Here is a 13,564-nt window from a genome sequence, read left to right as displayed (position 1 = left end):
TAACATCTAGAATATATAAACAATGGTGATTACTAAATTTCAAAATTCAACCAATAAATAAATTGACTGAAGAATAGTTTTTAAAAGGTCATCACAGAGGATGATAATTATTCTACTGATACTTCAACATTGTCAGCTTTTCAGGTTAATTAAGGTTCAGAATATATAAAGAATACAAGAAATTAGATTGAAACACCCAAAATAACTCAACCAAATTATAAGGTTCAGAGCATAATGGAGAATTCTCAACAGGAACTACTTCAATATTCTTTGCCTTCAGGTAGTTAAGATGATAGCAACACTGATATACCATTTTACTTAATGACAATGGTTCAGATCAAAACAAATGAGAAATTCTAGCAACAATGAGGGAAGGGACATATCACAAGCTGCTATTGGGTGTGTAAACTGGAGCAGCATGATGGAAATTGATACAGAGTTTCCTGAGCATAGAACTACCTCCATTTTGCTACTCATTGCAGGTATGAAGCTTGTATGGGTTCACATTACAATTGCTGAGCTTCACCCATGGAGTCCTCTTACAGAGAAACTCACCAAAGAACTTCTAGTGAGATTCCTGAGGATTTTGCTGCTTCCTTGAACTCAGACCTTGTTGGCAGCCTCACAGATTCGTCTGCATTCAACTGCCCTCACTGACTATTGTGTGGTGTCTGCCCAGTGGACTGGTCTGCAGGAACTGATTCCTGTTTGGTGTTTGCTAGGGAACTGGGCTGAGACTAACTAAGTTTGTAATTGCCCAGTAGAACTATTTCTATATAGGTCTGCTTCCCCCATATCCTAACAACCTTTCTTTCCCACTTCATCTGGTGGCTTGTGGGCTAGAGGGAATTTAACCCTTGTTAAAGTAGGCTGAACAAAACAAATGCCTACACAGAGGAGCACTGATACTCAGGGATAAGGAACAAAACATGGCCAGAGGTCTATTTTTGCCTGACTCAGCAGCATGATTTGGGAAAAAGGAAGCAGGAAAAGGACACAGGAGGTGACCTTGTCCTGGAGGCTGGGGAGGGGCAGTGGCAGCCTCTCTACTGCCAGCAGCCCTTTGGGATGAGGGCGGCACACCTGTGTGATGTGCCCTGAGCCCTCCTGACACATCTCACACTGCACTCAAGGACTCAGTAGCCTGAGAGCTGCATTGCAATTCAGAAGATGGAGAATTTTCTCTCTCTGATGAATAGCATTATTGATTCATGGATGAGCAACAGCTCCATGGACATAGCAATGGACATGACCATTGGCTTTATGTGTGGAGTTGGGCTCTTTTTCCTACTTATCCCCTTCCTGAAGGAGTACCCAGTGTCACCAGCATCTGAGAATGAATGGGACAAACCACAGGTGAGGAGAGCCTTGGTTTACACACAATGGGGCAGCAGTCTGTTGATCATGGCTTTTGCTTTCACATTTTCTAGGAACACTAGTTTAGTGACAATTTTTGTATTTAAAAAAAAAACAGTAACATAAGAATATAATGTTTTGTTTTAGTCTCAGGTATGAGATATGTGGCTGCTTCAAAATGTTCACAGCAGCTGAGTATGAATTGCCTCATGTTCAAGACAGGGAATGATTTTGCTAGGAGATGATAGTTTGTTTTAGTTAATTTCAGAATTCTGGAGGTATTTCAGAGAATACATAAATGCTAGTTCCCTGAGAGACATGGTGGGTTGTCCTTTGATCTTGGTTTTTATCGATTACTTGTGTTTGAGCTTTGATTAGTAGTTATTTGCATAGAAGACAGAAGAAAACAAAATAAGATATATTGACAGAGAAGATGAAATATCCCCAAGGCACTCAACACCCCCAATCAGCAGACAGTACACTTATAATAACGACTCTCCATTTCCCCTGTATGCTTTTCTCCCCACTCCTAACAACTGTTAGGGGATAATATGGGTGGACGAAAAGGTTAGAGAAGGTTGGAAGAAAGACGAACATATAAAGTAGCCTATGTCTAGCTACAGACAGTAAGTGGAAATCTCTAGAAGAGATTGGAGGGGTTGACAGGCAGGGCAGAGGGGAGAGTGGTCCTCAAGTGTCTGCATGAAGCTCACAGACCATCAGTCCATGATGGCAGAGAGGCCAGTAAGGATCAGTGAGGCTCCATGGACATACATTTCTGAGTTGGTGGGGACACAGGAGAAGCTCAGAGGAGATCATCTGTCCTCTGTTCAGGTGCTTGCTTTTGTCTGTGCTGAGCTGATATGAAAAAGGTGATGAGAACATGAGCCTCAGATCAGGGCTTGAGTCTCCTCTGCTCTGAGGAAACAGGTATCACCTGACAGCCCAGAGGCAGCTGCAGAGCTCAGCCTTGGGTAGGATCCCGTCTGAGAAACATTGACTAAGGACATCTGTGGTAACTGTGGAAAGACAATGCATTCTCCTGTATTTTCCAACAAGGTGACAAGGGAAATGTGTTTATACACAGTATGAGTGAGTGGAGGATGGATGAGAGAACACCTCCTAGAAAATGCAGATTTCAGATATTTGAGGACCATAGAGAGCAGGAAGCTTGTCTACCAGAAAAAAGAAGAAATGTCTCCAGCTCATTTGTGTTGTTTATTACTGGCAGGATGTGAAGAGGTGGCAGAAGAAGACCAGTAAGAAAACAGCTACTGGAAAAGGTAGGCTTCTGCTTTCCTGTGGAGAGAAATTTCCTCCGGCCTAGTCTTTAATGAAGAGGACATGGTATATAAGAAAAACGTGGTGGCATGTGGAAATGAAATTAGAATTATGGAATCCCCAAGTATTGCGATGGAAAGGAGCTGTGGTTGGCCTGGGATGTGTGCTACACATGGGAGTGTTGTTCAAGGCACTGGAGTGATGCTGTGACCCTTGATCGGGGGAAGGACCCAGGTTCACCTGACAGCAGGTAGCTTCAATCTCTCAAGTGCATTTCTCTTCCAGATCCTGGGCCATTACAATGTTGTAATTGGTATTATAAAGGTTGAGGTAGGGGAAAGAAAAGTGTACATGGAGAGATGAGGCCCCTCCATTCCACTTGCTCACATTCAGTGTTCGGTCTTTGCACTAAGGTGCTTGAGCATTACAGTCCTAGCATGCGGAGTCACAAGTGGATACCTTAACCCTGTTTGTTCTCATTCCTCATCCTGATCCTACTTAACTATCTCCAGGTTGTACAGATGCAGGAAAAAATGCAGAAGAGACCAAGACACCATCACAACCTATGGAAATGTAAGAAATCTTTGTCTAATCGAATTTTCATACCAGGATGTGGGCTCAGGGTCTGGGTATCTTCATTCTGGATATGCTATGCAGGGTGGGATTTGAAGGCATCTTTGTAGGATGTGAGACTAAGGGGCATAGGATATGTAGCCGATGGGGGTGCCAAATTTACACAGAAGGATGGGCCTCTTGATCCTCTGATTGGGGCTGATGCTTTTGCCTCCTGTCTTTTGCAGCGCCAACAAGCAACATTACAACAATCTTATTTGATTTTTATGGGGTACATCCTCTATTAACTCTGAATCAGTTGTGGCTACTGTCCATGAGCTCAGAAGCTCTTCCTTGGAAAACATAAATCTGTGAGGTTTATTGATGCCAGTGGCCTGACGAAGCTCCATCCCAGGCTAAAGGACTTCCACAGCATTCCCAGTATCAGCCATTACCTCAGCACCATGTGACACCAAACTTGGTAGATGAGAAACAAATCCAAGAAAATAAAATCCTCACAAGATCTACCCCAAAACAAACACCTCCTTGTTTCAAAAGTAGGACCTCTGTGGTGCCATATCCCACCACCGAGAGAAGGATACAGGCATCCCTACCAGCTAGAAGCCTGCCTGGGAAACATGGACCATATTCAAAAGAAGCCAAAGGTTATGAGGAGCAAAAGCATCAAAAAGCTATTAGCAAGCCCACTGACAACTTGCCCAGGGGCACCCTGCATTGTAAATCTATCAGTCCAGCCACCATCCATCCTGAGCATTACAGGAGGCTCCAGGTCCATAAGGACCCAGAGAATAACGAAAAGACAACTAGAGTCAGAGAACAACAAGGAACCCCATTCAGATTCCTCCCCTATAGGAAACCGACCCAGGTTCAGGGACATTTCCCAGCAAACACTGTTCATTATTGCAAGAACAGGCCTCAACTCTCCCAGCCTGCCCAGCCCTCCATCTTCAACACCAAACCCTACAAATGTAGTAAATGGAAGGGGTCCGTGCCTACAGGGCTGCCCTTAAAGAAGGACATAGCAAAGTCTGATGTGCATAACACCATCAAGAAGGACCTTGGTGTTGGGGCACAAAAGGTGCCTGGCACTGCAAGCAGCAGCCCTGGGAAGGAGGTGAGACCCAGGAAACCTGTGCTGAGGACACACAAGGTGTCTTCCATGAAACCTACTGAGCACTATTCCCTGCCTGAGGCAAAGAGAGCATCAAATTTCACAGAGCTTCCAGTGGTAGCTCCATAAAGCTCAAGGATACAGCCAAGTCTAGGATAGCAGAAAAAGGAGAGGCTACTTCTAAAAGCTCTTGGAAGAATACCTTAAGCAATGATTTACCAGAAAGAAACCTCAGCAAAAAATACAGTTTTCAAGGGGATTCTTTAATGATTGATCAACCCACACCAGCTGCTGAGCAGACAAAAGTCTTAACCATTAAAATGGTCATCTACAGAATGATAGCTGCACTGAAATCCCTTGTGGATGTTCTGTTCCAGATCTTGGAGGACACTGAAGGGGACCCATCAGAGGTACAAGGGAGTGAAGTGGAATCACTGACACCCCAGCTAACATCCCACTCTTCTGAGAGTCTGTTTGACACAAACTATAGCAGACCAGCAAGCAGGAGGAGCTGTGGCCATTCCACCCCTGAGATGCATAACTATTCTTTCACATATAGAGGAATGGGAGACAAACTGCAGTCAGGGATTAAAGCCCAAAGAGCCTGTGACCCATATATGAACCAATAGAAGAGAGGGATGTGCTTTGACCAGCTCCACATGCCCAAGGGGAAAGAACTTCCATGTGAGTACAGGAGAATTGGAGCCAAGCAGGAGCCAGGTCTTGCTGCCCAGCAAGCCTCTGACTCTAGGTTTTGGGATAGAAAGGAGCTGTGGTTGGCCTGGGATGGGTGCTACCCATGAGAGTGTTTTTCAAGGCACTGCAGTGATGCTGTGACCCTGGATTGGGGGACCCAAGTTCACCTGACAGCAGGTAGCTTTAATCTCTCAACTTCAGTTCTCTTTCATATCCTGTACAAATCAATCTTAGTCGACTTTTCTGGGGTACATTGTCTATTATCTCTCAACTAGTTGTGGCTACTAACCATGAGCTCAGAAGCCCTTCCTTGGGAAAACATAAATCTGTGACATTTATTGATGCCAGTGGCCTGATGAAGGTTCATCCCAGGCTAAAAGACTTCCACAGCATTCCCAGTATCAGCCATTACCTCACCAACTTGTGACACCAAACTTGGTAGATGAGAAACAAGTCCAAGAAAACAAAATCCTCCCAAGATCTACCCCAAAACAAACACCTCCTTGTTTCCTGTGGCCCTGACGAAGCTCCATCCCAGGCTAAAGGACTTCCACAGCATTCCCAGTATCAGCCATTACCTCACCAACTTGTGACACCAAACCTGGTAGGTGAGAAACAAGTCCAAGAAAAAAAAATCCTCCCAAAATCTACCCCAAAACAAACACTTCTTTGTTTGAAAAGTAGGGCCAATGTATTGTCATGTGTTACCAGTGAGAAAAGGATATAGGCATGCCTACCAGTGGAAGCCTACCTGGGAAACATGGACTGTATTCAAAAGATACCAAAGTTTATGATGAGCAAAAACATCAAAAAGCTATTAGCAAGCCCACTGAGAACTTGCCCTGGGTATCATGTATTCTAAAGGTATCGGGCCAGCCACCATCCATCCTGAGCATGGCTAGAGCATTCAGCACCACAAGGAGCCAGAGAATAACCAAAATGCAACAAATGGTGAAGAACAACAAGGAAACACATTCAGATTCCTCCACTTCATGAAACCAACCAAGGTTCAGGGACATTTCCCATCATACACTATTCATTATTGCAAGAACAGGCTTCAACTCTTCCAGCCAGCGCAGCCCTCCATCTTCAATGCCAAACCTTACAAATGCAGCAAATGGAAGGGGTCTGTGCCTACAGGGCTGCCCTTAAAGTAGGACATAGCAAAATCTGATGTGTATAACACCATCAAGAAGGACCTTGGTGTTGGGGCACAAAAGGTGCCTGGCACTGCAAGCAGCAGCCCTGGGAAGGAGCTGAGACCAAGAACACCTGCACTGAGAACAGAAAAGTGGCCCTACATGAAACCGGCTGAGCACTATTCCCTGTTTGAGGCAAACCAAAATTAAGCCAGCATCACACATCACAGAGCTTCCACTGAAACACGGGAAACCCAATCTGCAGATGCTTGTGGCAAGGGATCTGACCCCACCTGGAGTTGCAGGCTCAAACCTCCCCCAGGTTGTGTATCCTGCCTCACCCATCTGTAATTCCAAGGCTGCCAGGGTCCTGGAAAAGTTGCATCACCAGCATCCAGGAGGGACAAGGATGAAAAGTGCATCACTTGTGAGGCCAGAGAGAGATGAGTTCATACACTCAACTGCAGAGGCTCAGGAGACCCAAAGAGCCCCTCCACCTGCTGCCAGCCATGGGGCCACAAAGTCCCATCCAGATCCATTGCCGAGATACCTGAGTGTTCAGAGACCTACTTCCTACTTCCTGGCAGCAAATCCCCAACAGATCAGGACCATCGGAGGCATTGGAAAAGGCAGTCTGAAGCCAAGTACCAATCCCAAAATGGCCAAGCATGCAACACAGAAGAGCTTTCAGGAGGTGGACTTAAGACATCACCCCAGGGTTATGACAATAGAAGGCCCTGGAGAAAGGGTCCAACCTTCAGTAGGCAAACAAAGTACAGTGGAGGTGAAAGAAGAGCCACCTCGTGCATGGAGACTGAGTCTGGGATCCAGTGAGAGTCACAATGGCAAAAACATCAATATCAGTCCCAGGGTTTTTGGGTCTTTATGGGCCAACAAACTCCCAGCCCATCTACAAATACCTACCTCACAACACATGCAGGACTCAAGTCAGAATACTTTGAGTTCAAACCAGAAGCCAAGAATCTAGCCAGTGAGTAACCATCCAGTTGGCCCAGTAGAGTCCACCATGCCAGGGTCAGCCTGCCCTGACAGAACTCTCTGCCCAGCTTCCAGGCTAGTTGCCAAAACACCAAGAGTTCCCAGGGCTTATCTGGTGTCTAAACGAAGAGTCAGGAAAGGGTTGAAACTAAGGACATCAGTGTTTCAAAGGATCAGGACAAAGTGCTGGATCTCAATGGGTTTCACTTTCATGAAGAGAGGCAGAGCACTCTAAGATCTACAGGCATAAGTCAGGGAGAAAGGAATGTGAGAGTAAGACATTCCATCCAGAGCACCACCGAGCTCAAGGATACAGCCAAGACTTGGATACCAGAAAAAGGAGAGGCTATGTCTAAGACCTCTCAGAAGAAAATCCTAAGTAATGCTTTTCAGTGCCGAAACCTTAACACAAAATGCAAGGGACAGCAGGATATTCTAAAGAATTCTAGCTCCCCACCAGCTACTGAGCAGACACAGAAGGTTGTAACAACAAAAGAGTCCATCTACCATATGCTAGGTGAAATTACATGCCTAGCGATTATTCTGTTCCAGATCTTAGAAAACACCGAAGGGAAGCAATCAAAAGTAAAGGAATGGTATAAAGTGAAATCACTGAGATCCAAGCTGGGTGCCTCATCCCAGACCTCTGAGGGTCTGTATAACACACACCATAACAGAGCAGCAAGCAGGATGAGCTGTGGCCATGCCAGCCCAGAGGAGCATAACCGTCCATTTACATACATGAGAAGTAGAGACAAAGCGCACTCAGGAGTTAATGTCCAGAGAGCCTGTGAACAACATCCAAAGCAAGTGAAGAAAGAAATGGGCTTTAAGCTCTTACCTACTCCCAAAGGGAATGAACGTCTATGTAGGTACAGGGTAACTGGAGACAAGCACAAGCCAGGCCTTGCAGTCCAGACAGCCTGTACACCTGGCAAAATTAGGATCAAGTTTGGATTAGGGCACTGTCCACATAGAAGTCCTGAGGGGCACCACCATTCCTTCAGATACACACAAAATGGAGAGAAAGAGGAGCCTGGTTTTACCCATAAAGCCTTTGACCCACATCAAAGTTCAGTGAAAGGAATGGGTGGTGGCTGCCCTATAAGTTCCAAAGAGAACCATCCAGTCAAGATCAAGGAGAACTGGAATCCAGTGGCACTCAGGTGTTGCTGGCCAGAGAGCCTCTGACACCCAGTAGACCAGAATAGGACAAGGAGCAGGTGGCTCAGGCCACCCATGCCTCCACACACCAGGAGGTTCTAAAAGATGTCCCATCTGCCCAGTCATCGTTTCCCACGTGCCTCCTGGTAATAAACTTGTGTTTTTCCTACAAAGAATCTTTTTCTTTCTCGTGCTCATCCTTCTGTGCTCATGGCTCCTGCCCAGAAAGGAAGTGATCCGTGGTTCACATTCCTGCTTTTGAGCAGAGCTGTTTCTGTCCTACAGTGATGGAGCAGGGGAAGGTTCCTCCATGCATGTTGGTAGTAACAGCTTGTGTACTCCTTGGGCTCCAGCTCAGGAGTACAGGGGCTTCCTCTGGCACATGGCTGGGCTTAGTCTCTGGTCCTTTGAAGCCTGTTTTCCCAAGTCCACTCACTTCAGTAACTAGTATTAGCCACTGGGGTTAGAAACTTTTAGGATGTTTGAGAACTGTTTATATTTGTGATTTATTACATATGCTGAGCCTTGAGCACTCTCCCAATTTACTAGCAGTCTTTCTCTGCAGTTTAGAGGAGCATATATTTTGGCTGTAAGCCCTTCATTGGTTGTATATCTTTGCAGGAAATTATCCTATTCAAAGAACTTTCCCCTGGATATTGAGTTACAGGTGGCTGTGTACAACCATGTGAGTGCAGGTAATTGAACCTTAGTCCTGTCTAAGGCAGCCTGTGCTTTTAACTACTGAGCCACCTTTCCAGTCCCATATGTCCTAATATTGTAAAAAATGACTTTAACTAGTTCATTCCTCAAAAGAATTTCATTTTCCCCTTTATTTTTGCATATCTGTCAATTTCTAAGAAGAAAAAAAACTTAAATTTTATCACAATTATTTTGAATCTTTTAATAGTATATTGAATTCTTGTTTTCATTACATTACAGTGTGTATCACTTACGATAACCAGTAACACTACAAAACTGATTTTTTTTCAAAGATTTCTTTTTTTATATATAAGTATACTGTAGTTGTCTTGAGACACTCCAGAAGAGGGCATCAGATCTGTCATGGAGTTGTTCTGAGTCACCATGAGGTTGCAGGGATTTTAACTCAGGACCTTTGGAAGAAAAGTCAGTGTTGTTAACCACTTAGCCATCTCTCCAGCACCAAAATTGATTCTTTTTGAAAATGAACATGATGCTACTATTTTAAGTTTAGAATTTTTTTTTTTTTGGTTGTCCTGGAACTCACTTTGTTGAGCCTGGCCTCGGACTCAGAAATCCACCAGCCTCTGCTTCCTGATTTCTGGGATTAAAGGTGTGAGCCACAACACCTGGCTCATGGTAGCTCTAAGTTTAGAACTATTAAATGTATCTTTTCATAATATTGTAAAGCTTTCTAGGGTTTCCAACTTGCATTATATATTTTTCTAAATGCAAGTTATATTTTAGAATTTTGGCCACTAGACCACTATAATTTATGTGGATTTGTTTTGTGTTCCTTAAGGTAAAAATATATAAGTAAATGTGTAGTGAGGGAGAATTCTGGGAAAAGGATAGGAAATGAAAGAATATGAATAAAATATTGTATGAAAAACTTACCAACAAATCAAAAGAAACAATGCTTTGGAAAGTAAAAATATATGTACTATTACACCCGGTCAAATGACATTAACTAAGAGTTCTCTTTGCTATATAGAAAGACAACTGACTTCTGCGTATTGAACAGCTAACCAGATAATTTGCTCACTTCTCAGAGCTTTCCTCTCTGCAATTTTCCTATAAGATCTGCTGTTGGGATGGACATGTGCTATCCACTTTCAGCCCACTTCTCACTGAATCTCCATTCTCTAGTGTGATTTGGACTTTGGGACGAAACTGGGTCAAAAGCATTGCAGTGAAACCCTTGTACATAGAAATAGAGAAGAACTTCTATGTACTCTGTCATCTATGTGTAGTGTATATTTGTATGATAGGTGTATTTGTGTATGTGTGGTGTGTATGTGCATGTATACCTTTACTTTATTTCCTTCTAACAGATTGGTGTACAAATACATGAGGTGAATCTGCAGACCATGAAGGAAGTCCTTACAGCTACCCATTCATGTTGTATGCAACTCCTCTCTAGTTGCACATGGCCTTGCAGAGGTTCTGAAGTGTATATCCCAGAGAAGACTAGGGGAGGGGATCTCCAACTTATATAGATGTATGTAGAAGACATCAAACTCACTGGGTACTAACTTTTCTAGTACAGTTTTGCAGGAGGAAACACCCATACCTCTGTGGGTAACCACCAACCTAAGCTCTTTAAGTGAACCCTATACACTCATTGGTTCCCAGAGTGGATGCTGTCTGCGTGTGTCACTCGGAGCTGAGGAAGGAGGGTAGATATTAAGTCTCCCCACGGGAAGAAATGCTATTGACACCCAATCTCGTAACTTTTACTTCTTTTAATATGTCAGGGCAGGAGGTGTCCAAGAGGACCTTACTCTACGATGATATGTGGGTCATTACAAGAGGAGGAATGTCCAGCAGGACCCTATACCTATCCCTGTACTTCAGGTGACACTGTCATCAGGGGTTTGTCTAGCAGGTTCTGGTACCTGGCATTGTACATGCCAACGTAGAAAAGATGCTGTCAAGGCAGGAATTTTATCTAAAAATCTATTGAGTGTCCTACATGTCTTAAGCTAGCAATTATCTATAGGGTTATTTTATAATTTGTAGTTAATGTCCACTTGTTAGTGACTACTTACTATGTGTGTCTTTCTGAATCTGTGTTACATCACTCAGGTTGATATTTTCTAGTTTCATCTATTTGCCTGTAAATGTAACGGTGTCTTTGTTTTTTATTTATTATAAGTATTAGTATTAGTACTTAATCATTTTTACAATCTACTTGTTATCCCCTTCTCAGTCTGCCCTCTAACAGTTCCTCACCACATTCCTCCTTCCACATCTCCATGAAGATATTGCAATATCCCAGCCCACCACACTCCATAGGGACTCAAGTGTCTCGGGGTTAGATACATCTTCTTCACTGAGGCCTGTCCAGGCAGTCCTCTGCTGTATATGTGTTGGTAAGCTCATATAAGTTAGTGTATGCTGCCTAATTTGTGGCTTGTTGTCTGAGAGATCTTGGGGGACCCAGTTTGTTTGAGACTGCTAGTCTTCCTATGGGGTCCTATGGACTCACCCTCTTCCTCAGCTTCTTCCAGCCTTTCCCTAATTCAACCACAGGGGCCCCAGCCTATGTCCTTTGGTTCACTGTAACTTCACCTGACTCTTTCAATTGCTTGTTGGGCCTCTCAGAGGGCAGCCATGCTGGCTTCTGTGTGTAAGCATACCATAACATCAGTAATAGTGTCAGGAGGGTTCCCCCACCTCCTACCTCCTGAGTTTGCCTGTTTCCATTCTTTCTGCTGGCCCTCTAGGCTTCACTACTCTTTCCTGACACCCACCTCAATTATGGTCATCTTTCCATTTTTCCTTCCCTGTCTCCTCTCCCACACAAGTCCCTCTCACTCTCTGCCCCTCATCCCTGAGATTGCTTTCTTCTCCCTTCCAAACAGGATTGATACATCTTCTGATTGTTAACCTTTTTGAGTTCTGTGGATTGTAACATATGTATTTTGTGCTTTTATGGTTAATATCAAGTTATTAGTGAGTATATACCATGCATGTCCTTTTGGGTTTGAGTTCCTTTATTCAGAATGACATTTTCTAATTCCATCCTTTTGCATGCAAAACTCATGCTGTCCTCATTCTTAATAGCTGAATAATAGTCCATTTTGTAAATGAGCCATATTTTCTGTATGTATTTTTCCATTGTGGGACATCTGGGTTGTTTCCAGCTTCTGAGTATCACAAACAAGGCTGCAATGAACATAGTGGAAGAGGTGTCCCAGTGGCATGGTGGGGAATCTTTAGGTATATTCCTAAGAGTAGTATAGCTGGGTCTTCAGGAAGATCTATTTCCAATTCTCTGAGGAACATCCAGAATGATTTCCAGAGTGGTTCTACCAGTTTGCAATCTCAAAAGCAATGGTGGAGAGTTTCTCTTTCTCCACATTCTCCCCAGCACGTCCTGTCAACCGAGTTTATGATCTTAGCCATTCTGATTGGTGTCAGGCAGAATCTCAGGATCATTTTGATTTGCATTTCCCAGAGTACTAAAGACTTTGAACATTTCCTTATGTGCTTCTCGGCTATTCCAGGTTCCTCTGTGGTGAATTCTGTTTAGTTGATTAGGTTGTTTGGGTTTTTAGAGCTTAGCTTCTTGAGTTCTTTATATATTTTAGATATTAGCCATCTATCAGATTTGGGGTTAGTGAGGATTTTTTTCACAATCTGTAAATTTGTCGTATTGACTGTGTCCTTTGCTTTACATAAGCTATTCAGTTTCATGAGGTTCCGTTTATCAATTTTTTACCTCAGAGTTGTGTTTAGGAAATTTTGCCCCATGCCAATGAGTCCAGGGCTCTTTTCCACTTTCTCTTCTATTAGAGTCAGTGTATCTTGTTTTATGTTGAGGTCCTTGATCCAGTTGGATTTGAGCGTTTTGAAAGATGACAAATATGGATCTGTTATCATTTTTTTTCTACATACCAACTGCCACTTAAACTAACACCATTTACTGAAGATGCTTTCTTTTTTCTCATTGTATATTTTTGGCTTCTTTGTCAAACATCAAGTATCCATAAGTGTATGAATTTATTTCTGTGTCTTCAATTCTATTACATTGATCCACCTGCCTGTCTCTGTTGCCATTATTCTCACTATTGCTCTGTGGTATAGCTTGAGAACAAGGATGGTGATTCCCCTAGACGTTCTTTTATTGTTAAGAATTGTTTATATTGTCCTTGTTTTTTGTTTTGTTTTGTTTTGTTTTTTGTTTTTTTGTTTTTTGTATTTCCATATCAAATTTAGAATTGCTCTTTCCATGTCTGTGAAGAACTGTGTTGGAATATTGATGGCTATTGTATTGAATCTGTAGATTGCTTTTGGTAGAATGGCCATTATGACTGTTAATCTTACCAATCAATGAGCATGGAATATCAATCCCTTTTCTGAGGTTTCTTTGATTTCTTTTTTGAGAGACTTGAAGTTCTTGTCATATAGAAATGTCCCCTGTTTGATTAGAGTTACTCCAAGATATTTTATAGTATTTGTGACTATTATAAAGTATGTTGTTTCCCTAATTTCTTTCTCAGTTATTTTATCATTGGTATAAATGCAAGTTACTGATTCA

At 43.1% G+C, this 13,564-nt stretch overlaps 2 pseudogenes; both read left to right on the top strand.

Moving 5' to 3' along the window:
* The first annotated feature begins 533 nt into the window (after positions 1-533).
* Positions 534-7,961, top strand: Gm29777 (annotated as a pseudogene).
* On the top strand, positions 5,452-8,407 carry Gm31890 (annotated as a pseudogene).
* The last annotated feature ends 5,157 nt before the right edge of the window (positions 8,408-13,564 follow it).

Source organism: Mus musculus, chromosome 13 (assembly GCF_000001635.26).
Source record: "Mus musculus strain C57BL/6J chromosome 13, GRCm38.p6 C57BL/6J".
In the NCBI taxonomy this organism is placed as follows: Eukaryota; Metazoa; Chordata; class Mammalia; order Rodentia; family Muridae; genus Mus; species Mus musculus.
The sequence above is the reverse complement of the archived record's forward strand: the minus strand, read 5'-3'. Positions and strand labels throughout refer to the sequence as shown.